At 41.0% G+C, this 9,678-nt stretch overlaps 1 protein-coding gene across 1 annotated transcript in view; it reads left to right on the top strand.

Annotated features, from left to right (window-relative positions):
* Positions 1 to 603: 603 nt before the first annotated feature.
* The window catches only part of akap1b (A kinase (PRKA) anchor protein 1b), a 69,221-nt gene continuing 60,146 nt past the window's right edge, over positions 604 to 9,678 (top strand). The window contains exon 1 of the mRNA XM_046074370.1: positions 604 to 757. The gene's annotated coding sequence lies outside the window, so the exon portion shown is untranslated. The remainder of the gene's footprint in view (positions 758 to 9,678) is intronic.

Raw genomic sequence — 9,678 nt, 5'->3', positions numbered from 1 at the left:
TTTTTGTGGTTAGTGAAAGTTATAGTCGCGAGGATAGGGAAAGTGTAGCTTCAGGCAGCCATGGCGGAGAGATCTGACAGATGTGACAGACACCGCACTGATGAAATGAATAAAATAAAATAAAAATTAGGGAAAAGATCATGATCTACCTACTGTTGTGTTTTTCCTAATGACAGGCAGGTGACTTCAACAAAAATAATTAATAAATGGTCGTTGAGACGAAATGTGGTCACCCTCAGTCATACATGTTCAGTTTTATCACAACTTGAATGTTCAGATTTTTTACCTCAGTTTTACAGATCTGATCAGATCATCTCTTGTAATTATTTACAGCAAATATGACCTGATCTGTGCATATCAGGCATTCTGTGCACGTGTACATTTACCAATATGTAAATAAATAAAAGAATGCCAATAATAGTTTTAGACACAAGTCATTGTACACATTTGTAAATCTTATTTTTCATTTGGACATCATGTAATACACATTTGTTTGTGACCAGTTCCAGTCTAATTTCACTCCGTACTCGTGTGGAATAGGTGCTTTGACTGCATTCTCAGATGACGCGAGACTACACACGACTTGACCGTCTGAGTATCGCGAGATTTGACCAGCTGTTTAGTCTGTTTCTTTAGGCTGGTGTTACTCGGTCAACACGTGGGGAGGAGAGACTGACTTTCTACAAGGACACGTTTGAAAAAACCCTACTTGTCATTATTGTTCTCATCGTGGCGGCACCGAGAACCCTACAGTACTGTAAGTAAACTAAAACGCTGGAGAGGAAAGAGAACATTTAGCAACTAAGGGGAAATACCATCTGCATCATGTTCACACAGCGTGACTTGGTTCACTTTCACTCATAGGGTTTCAACACACGCGGTGTATAAAAACCAATTCATTGACATTTCCATAGGTCTCTGCAAGCCGTCTACAGTTTATTGTGTCACCGACTGAGTGCAGTAATCCCTTGTCATTGAACAACTAGCGTTAGCCTGTTCATCTCTCTAACACAATCAGCACACTGCAGCTAGTCTCTTTCCCTTTTCTGTAATTTACATTACCCAAATTCCTTCTCTCGTGCGGTCCCTATGCACGTACTAATAACAGGGACATGTGTTTTAAATGGTAACAAATGCGGTTGTCAGCAGTAGCAAGAATGCAGTCTATAATTTTCGACAGGCTGGCTAGCAAGCTAACGTAAAGGTCTGAGGCCCACGCAAGTCATAAGCACTCTTTGGCTTAAAATGTCCTTTAACCCTGCGTCAGTCTGGCACAAGCCCTCATTGGTGCATTTGGTAGCATTTAAAGCGGTGTGATGTGTTACCTTATGTTTTGGTCTAAAGCGACAATCAGTGGGTTTAATGAAATTCTAAAGTGACCTTAGACACGAGGCTTTAATGATGTAACCAAGCCGTGGTCTTGGGTCAAAGAGAACGCTGTAACGTTAGAGGGAATGTGCGATTAGCTGCCTTGACTTTTTAATTCGTGTTTATGTTCATATAGGTGTATGCATTATAACCAATGATCTGGGCTAGCCTGCTAACTTCATACTTTACATCCTGCACTGAGGCCTCCTAACCAGCCATGCTTTATTCCTAATAGAATAGTATAACGTTAGCGTTAGGTCACAACCACCTCTGATTCAATTCCAGACAATGTTTTTCCAAACTCCCCCTATCTGTCAGTTAACACTGAAGTCTTACTGGCTGCATTTTAGTAATGTTAGTTGACTTAAGTAATTTTGTGGATATTCAGTCTGATAAATTCAACATTCAAATAAGGCGCCTAGCGAATCCGTGTATGGTTATTTTTATTATTTAGTTTCAAAACCGATTGGCTTTTCTGTTTTAAAACCAAAACGGTAAAGTATTGATTTTGATAGGCTATGTAATGAGTCGATTTGTGTAAACTTGATAAACCTGCAGCAGAGATACTTGGGTGATGGCGGTGCCTGATTAAATGTAATGAAGATGAGCCTGAACATCAACATGAGTGGGTTTTTAGAAAAACAGGACAATGTTATATAGCTGCAGTACTGGAGGCTGCAGCTATATAACATTGGCTCAACGTTCAGTTTGAAACTCACTAGCAACTGGAACAGGAACGTTTTCCTGAGAATCCTGTTTTTTAAGATTTCTTCAGTATCAAATCAATTCAGTGGTAGTTGCCAGTACATCCAATGGTACATCAAACATGAATTGTTATTAGTTAATTTGGCGAACTGTATATTAACGAATTGTACACGGATTAAAATGTTCAAGTAATTTCCCTTCAGCCTCTCTACACTGTTTCGACCTGTCCTTTATTTTCTTTGTGAGATGGATACATTTTCTTTAATTTCTTTTTTCATATATGACTGTAATATAGTGCTCACTTCTACAATCATATTCACCACAGCTGATGTGAGATGCGGTGCAACCTGAAAAGAAATGGCCTTCTATAAAATTAAATATAAAAATATGTAGCAAAATATTGACTTTTTGTTTCACACGGGACGCAAACACAACTGTCTCCTGATTCAAAGGTTCTGGCCCTCCTTTCACCCCAACCATGGTCTTACTAAATTTTTTTTCTGTTAAAAACTGATGTCTGTTTTTTTTGTTTACCGTTTTATCATTTTTCCATTTTGGTTTTTAAACAGGAAAAAACAAAACCTCCCACCAGTTTTGTTGTACTATGTTAGCTATTGGAGATATTGGTGTACTGAATGCATGGACAAATAAAAAGCCTCCTGTGCTCTGCACAGCAGCCTCCAACCAGGTTCTACAGCATCTAGTCTTCCAGTCTGCCTCGCTCTTCCCCAGCTCAATCTCCAATCCTTTCCACTTCACAGTAAATGTTCCTCTTTTATCTAACTTCTCCCTCTCTGTCCTGCACCTTGGTCTACTAGGTTAGCTGTAACAAATTTAAAAACAAAGTATTGGTAATAACAACTTGCTGATTTAGCCAGCCTACACTATGATAATAAAATAAGGGAGTGCTCTTTTTCTTTTTCCCCCGCACACACAGACTTACACACCCATTCCTGCCCCCCCCCCATCTGATTCTCTCACTCATGTCATTGCCAGAACTTCATTGGCATTCCTCCGTCTTCTGCTGTTCCCCTACTATCTATTAAATACACAGCTGTAGCTCGTGAAATGACAGCCTGCTTATCAGACGTATAAACAATCAGTGTAACGCAACTGCGACCCCTCCCCTCTCACACGCACCGATGAGGCTTCGATTATTCGCTGTTAGTTACTATTGGAAGCTTAGAAGCTCAAAAAATGACATTCGGGCCAGCCCTAGTGATGACATGATTGGACACAGCGCTTATTGTAGTTGATACTTAGCTTCACACAGCAAAAGACAAGCAGGATATTTTATTGTGAGCCACACATATAGTGCCTTTGTAGTTACTATTAGCAGATATGTTATGGTCTGGCATTAGCTACTAAGTCGTTGACTTACAGAGTACCTTCAAGCTGAATTGAATGATTAGCCCGTTGTTGTGACACTAGATAAGTTAAACTTGACTGCTGTAGTAACGTACGTTAGCCCCTGTACTTTCCGTGTAGAGCCCAACTGATTTATTGTTTTGCAGATATTATCGGCAGATATAAGCTACTTCCAGATAAATCTGCATCGGCATTTCTAACAGCCAATAAGACTATTTAAAAAAGAAACTGAATCGGATCCTTCCCTGATGTCATTAGTGTTGCATAGTTTGCCCACCAGAGGGTCGGCTCTGCAGCTTCCCTTTTAACAACACTGCAGCACCACAGAGCAAAACATTAGCTGATCGGAGTCTACCAGAGCTATGGAGAGTAGTTCCTGGTAGCTGTTCACGGTGAGTTGGTTATTTGAAGAGATGTTCACAAGTCTTTGAGCTGGAGTCCAAGTCAAGTCTCTCGTGGTTATTACGAATGTTGTATCAGCTGCTGCGTTCAATCCAAGCTGCTTATAAAACTTCATACCTATTAGGAATTCTGTAACTGTAACCTGCTTTTCATTTACAGAGCTCAACCATGTAATGTGCAATGCAATTGACAGCTTATTAAATACTGTAAGTCAACTTACTCCCCAGACTCATAAACCCAGTGTAACGTTAACTAAATAAAACTGTGACGTTGCATAATCAACAATAAACCTGTCTGTTTTTAACTTAACAGAGCACAACAATGCAGCCTATTGTACAATGCACATACAATTAATGGCAACTTATAAACTACTGTAAGTCAACAAACCTATCTAAAGTTAACTGATTAAAACTGTAAAGTCAAATGGTCAACAATAAAGCTGTAACTTTTTGTTTTTAACTTGCAGAGCACAATGTGCAATGCAATCACTGACAGCTTAAACTACTGTAAGTCAACACACCCTGCACACTCTCAAACCAATGTAATGTTATAACTAAATAAAAATGTAAGGCTACATGATCAACAATAAACCTGTAACCTCTTTCCAGCCAACGGCAATAATTAATTAAGGTGATGGCAGCCAGCGGGACGTGAATGATTACGTCAATCGACTACCACAAGTTTGGCAAGCAAACAAACGCTCATTCATCTTTTCATAACGAACGACAGTTGGAGTTAACCTCCCGTAGGTCGTAGCTAAAGCAAGAAGCAAACTAACGTTAGATGGCCAATGCTGAGCTAAACATGTTTACCAAACTCAGGTTATTAACCTATTTTGGGCCTTGTTGTATGAAGTTTTAAAGCCAAAGTTTATGATGAATGGCTCAGCAGCTGCCGGTGTTTGTTGTCCTCTGTAATGTGCGGCCGCGCGCAGCAGATACTGTGTGTTATGTAGGCAGGTTATAAGTAACGGAGTGAAGGAATAACAGCACACTCAGTTTCCTAAAAAATAAACATTGTTCATGAGTCCCGCACCTCGAGACAGAGTTGAGTCTGAAGTCTTTTGAGGACGAGTCTCAAGTCGAGTCTGAAGTCACTGTGTGTGCTTAAGTCGCACTCGAGTCCGAGTTTCTAACTCGAGTCCCCATCTCTGGTCATTTGTCATGTCAATTACATGACTTAAATAATAATAAAAACAGCCTAATCACTTCTCCTCCTAACATACCAGACTTCATAACCCTCCCGTTTTTTAATGCCCTCTCTCGGGTCACAGGTGTGTGTGTGTGTGTGTGTGTGTGTGCGCGCGCATGCAGAGTTTGACAGCGTAACCTTCTGGTGCATTGTCGTCAGACACAGACCGCATAAAGTCTCTAATGAAGGGCAGCTCTACAATTCGGCGTACACGTAATCCCCACCCACATAAAATCACCCTTAAATTGGGCTTCTGGTGAATCGTGTGAATCAGTGACAACAAACTAGAATTTCCCATGTACAGTCAACTGGATTGTTTAGATCTCAAATGTAACTAACCAATTATTCCACTTATAGTTGGTGACGTTAAATCATATCTCTGTGTTTTGTATGATTTGACCAGCCATTGGGGGACAGAGTCGTTGTCAGCTCACATAGTGTGAACACCACAACAACTTCAAGACTCTCGTCACAAGACAGAAAGTTGTGTAGTCTGAACAGCACGGCAATCTGCTGAAACTGAAAGTCTTGTAGTCTGCCTAAAGCCTTAAGTGACTGTATCCTCTGTCACCTTAGTATAGAGTGAGTTAGTCAGTTTGACGAGTGTACTTGGGCTGCTCTGTAGCCATTGTGCATGCTGATTAAGTAGCCTTTGCTCATTATATGGTCTGACCATGCCCTTATCTGAACGCCAAGGTCAGTCCTAAATCTTGACTCTAAGGCCAGGAAAAGCACCAATCAACAATGTATGTCTGGCTGCTTCTAACTTCTATTGCAACCTTGTTCAAGGTGAATATAGTGTGGGCCACCATTTCATAGACCTGTGTACATACAGACTCATCAGTACCTTTTTTCTGTTTTAGTTTTGAGGTTTTAGCGAGCGCCAAAGGAAAATCACCAGCGCCAAAATAAGGATTGAAATATTCTCTGAATGTGTTTTAATAGCACTGTTAGAACTGTTGAGCAGGCACAACATAAACTTAAATACGAAGTCTCTCCTAAATACGTCTCCTCCCGTTCAGTCACTGTATTTTACACATGCAGCTGGCACTACATTTAGAAACCAACTGCTGCGTTGGTTTGACTACGCCTGAACGCTCCCCGGTGAAGCTAGCGCTAGTGGGAAAGAGGGCTTCTTGTGATTTCTCACAATATAAAAGCCTTGGGGTGGGGGGTCATTCATGCAACAATTGTGATTCTTCTAAGATTCTGAATTGATTATTAGGGCCCGAGTATGAAACATATGAGGTCCCTATTGAAACTGCAAAGTAATCTTGTTTTTGGGGGCCTAAACATGCTTAAAAACTCACCAAACCTTGTCAAGTGGCGAATAATTACATATTTTATGGGTCCTGCACATGGGCATGACAAAATGGCTCGCTAGCGCCACCCGCTAACTGCACCTCAAGGACCCATAACCCAAATTTAATTTTTCACCATTTACAAGGTGCGTACTTTAACAAACTCCTCCTAGAGAATTAATCTGATAGTGTTGTGTTGTTCAAAGAATGTTTCGTTCATTTGATTGACTTAATCTTGTATATGACTCAGGTGGAACGAGTAGTCTCAGTGAGTAATGCGTTCATTTTCACGCATGCAAACTCATCAAACTATTACATTAACTTTACAGTTTTTCACAGATGAGAAGGGCAGAACTATGGTAAAACAACAGATCTGGCATTTGATAAAACAAACTGCTGTACACAGCCTTGCAGAGGGCACACATCCAACTAATGACAGATGTTTTATTACCTGGGAAAATGCAGACGTATATTGTAGCTACTCATTCATTACCGACACTCACACAAAAGACATAGGCCTAGCCTACCAGTTTTTCTCCTTGAAGCACAAACGTCCCATTGTTCATGAAAATTGCCTTTCTTCTCGTCTTGGACATTTTGGGATTATTTGTATACATTTCTCATTTCCACTTGTTAAAAAAACAGTAAAACGGAGGTGTGGAAACACAGCAGTCTAGTGGCGGGATGCCGTCACAAAATCGACATGCATTGTGGGAGATGTAGTTTATTGTTCATGTACGCTTTAAAGCAGCATAAACTTTTATTTTAGGACAATCATGAATCTTTTAAGCTTTTGCGGGCCACATAAAATGAAGTGGCAGGCCAGATTTGGCCTTGTTAGACACGTGTCCTAGAGAATTAGTCCGTGCAACTTGGAGTTTTTGCTGTACAGTCTGAGGTCTCCCCCGTCAGTAATTCTTTAACTTGCTACATTTTCCTCCTTGTTTGGAGTTTGGACACATGATGTATATGTTTGTACCGCTACTCGGGCACCAACGGCGGCGTCGGGTCATTTTTTTTGACTGTAGCCCTCAATGTAACTCAACAACAGCAACAAAAATATTTTCCATGTTCATATGCAACGGATAAGAGCTAAGGGAAAGGGCGGAGACTACTCGCAATAATATTGCTACATTTTCTTTGAAGTTCATGTAACATGACCCCCTGCCATTACTCAGCCTGCCTGCGAGTAAGCACGAGAGGAGAGTTGCGGACAAGCTACAGGGCTTGTCCGCAACTTCTGAATTGTCTCTAGCAAAATTGTAATCAATACATTTAAATATAAATGTTGTCGTTCAGTGTCTAATCAATGTATTAACACAAATGGTTGACAGTTGCTGCAAAGTAGTGAGACAGTATCATGACACCTGACCGCGACACAGACACCTGACTCTGTGTGCTGCTGTCTCTGTCCCCCTCGCTGTGATACACTAGTGTTTCACTGTCTCCAGGATGCTTCATTCCCTATAATGCGGCTGTGAGCTGCACTTTAAAAGTGAACATTTGTGTGGAATCGTAGTGATATTTCTGTCTGATCACAAGTGTTTTCAGTTTAAGATGGTGCTACCCACATTTGAAGTCAATCGGGTTAAAGCTCTAGGAGGAGTCAGTTGAAGTACGGAGCTTGTAAACGGGGAAAGGTCTTGTAAACATTTAAAAATGGCCGACTTCCTTTTGGGTTTAGGGTATGGCTACAAGAGGCTTTTTTTTTTTTTTAGGTCTAGAGATGATACATCGCCCCCCCCACGTTTTATACAGCTAGGCATATGGCAGTTGAAATCTTGCAGGGGGCGCTATTGAGCAAATTTTCCACAACCATGCCCCCAAGCCGTATCAGACAATAAACAATACTTTTAACATGCATGCCAAGTTTGAGGTTTTGAGCATTCCTAGCCATGGTGAAGGGTAAAAAGCCTTTAGGGGGCGCTATACAGACAACGTGCAATCCAAAGTCCCACAAATGACATCAAATATTACCAATTCGAGTGTAAAGTTTTGTGGCTCTTTGAGCATCGTAAAGGCCTCAAACACCTGTTGTAAATATTGAAAATGATGCAGGAAGTGCAAAATGGCTGACTTCCTATTAAGCAAAATCTCATTTAAAAAAAAAAGCAGAAATGCGGTCTTTGTAATAAGAGCAATAATCCCCACCGAATGTCATGACGATCAAAGAAACTTTTTCCAAAACACATTGTTTGTTTAGGGGTGCTGTTGAGCCCCCTGGCCTCACCCCAACCCAGTCACTGCAGAACATTGGATCTCCCACCAGTCAACCCTCCCAGTAGTGTGGAAATTTTCGTGAGGATTTTTTATTTATGGAAAAACATCAAAATTCAACGCTATGCTGTTTGAGCAATCAAAAAACCATATCAGCCAATATAAAACAACCGTTTTGATGAGCATGCAAGTCTTGTGAGGGTTGGACTATCCCTGGCCATGTGACTGCTAAAAAGGCTTTAGGGGTGCGCTATAGAGCAAACGTACAAACCTCAGCCTTAAAAATGACATCAAATCAAAATATTACCAGTTTGAGTCAGGCTGCAAAATTTTGTGTCTCTTTGAGCATTTTTAAAGGCCTCAAATATCTGTTTTTATCTGTTGAAACAAGGTAGTGTGATCCAAATCAAAGCCGCTTCAGACTGCGACCGTAACCTAGCAGATGGTATAAGTTACTCTCGAGTCCACAACATCATTGTTCCACATCTTACCATCAGGACTGAACGCTGAACTGTTGCCGGTGTTCTGACGATCTATGCTGCCTTGCCGAAAAATGCTACCATAGCGCAAATCGATAGACTGGACTCTACTCGGCCCTGCTCCGTTTTCCATTGCAGACAGTACCCAGAGATAGTACGTAGCTGGTCGTCATAGCGACGCCACACACAGGCTTCCCCCTCCGCGCTCTTCAACTCCGAAAATATTCAAGCACATTTTGTTCCGCCATCACTTCTCGTAAAACTGTCTATATTATAATAAACTGTACATATAATATAGAAATATTGAAATCTACACAGCTGATTTCTCACCTCAAAACTTCTCAGAAGTGGATTTAGTGATGAAATTCCATACGAAAACTGTAAAATATAAAACTTTCTGTTGCTGGCCTCTGTCTGGCGCAGCAATGATGATGCAGTGAATAGTGAATATTCTCTCTGACCAATCAGCAGTCTGTCTGTTTTCACGTTACATTTTAGTATCCCTCAGCTCGCTTGGAACCTCGAGGGAGGTGAGGTGATACAAAAAAAGTACCTGGAAGCAGGTACAGGTGCAACATTTCTACAATGGAAAACCAAACAAAGGCGAGTCGAGCCAAAGGGCCTCCGCTCAGACTAGCTTGGTTTGA

The sequence above is a fragment of the Micropterus dolomieu genome, linkage group LG17 (genome assembly GCF_021292245.1).
Source record: "Micropterus dolomieu isolate WLL.071019.BEF.003 ecotype Adirondacks linkage group LG17, ASM2129224v1, whole genome shotgun sequence".
Classification (NCBI taxonomy): domain Eukaryota; kingdom Metazoa; phylum Chordata; class Actinopteri; order Centrarchiformes; family Centrarchidae; genus Micropterus; species Micropterus dolomieu.
Note: the sequence above shows the minus strand (reverse complement) of the source record. Positions and strands in the feature narration are given on the sequence as shown.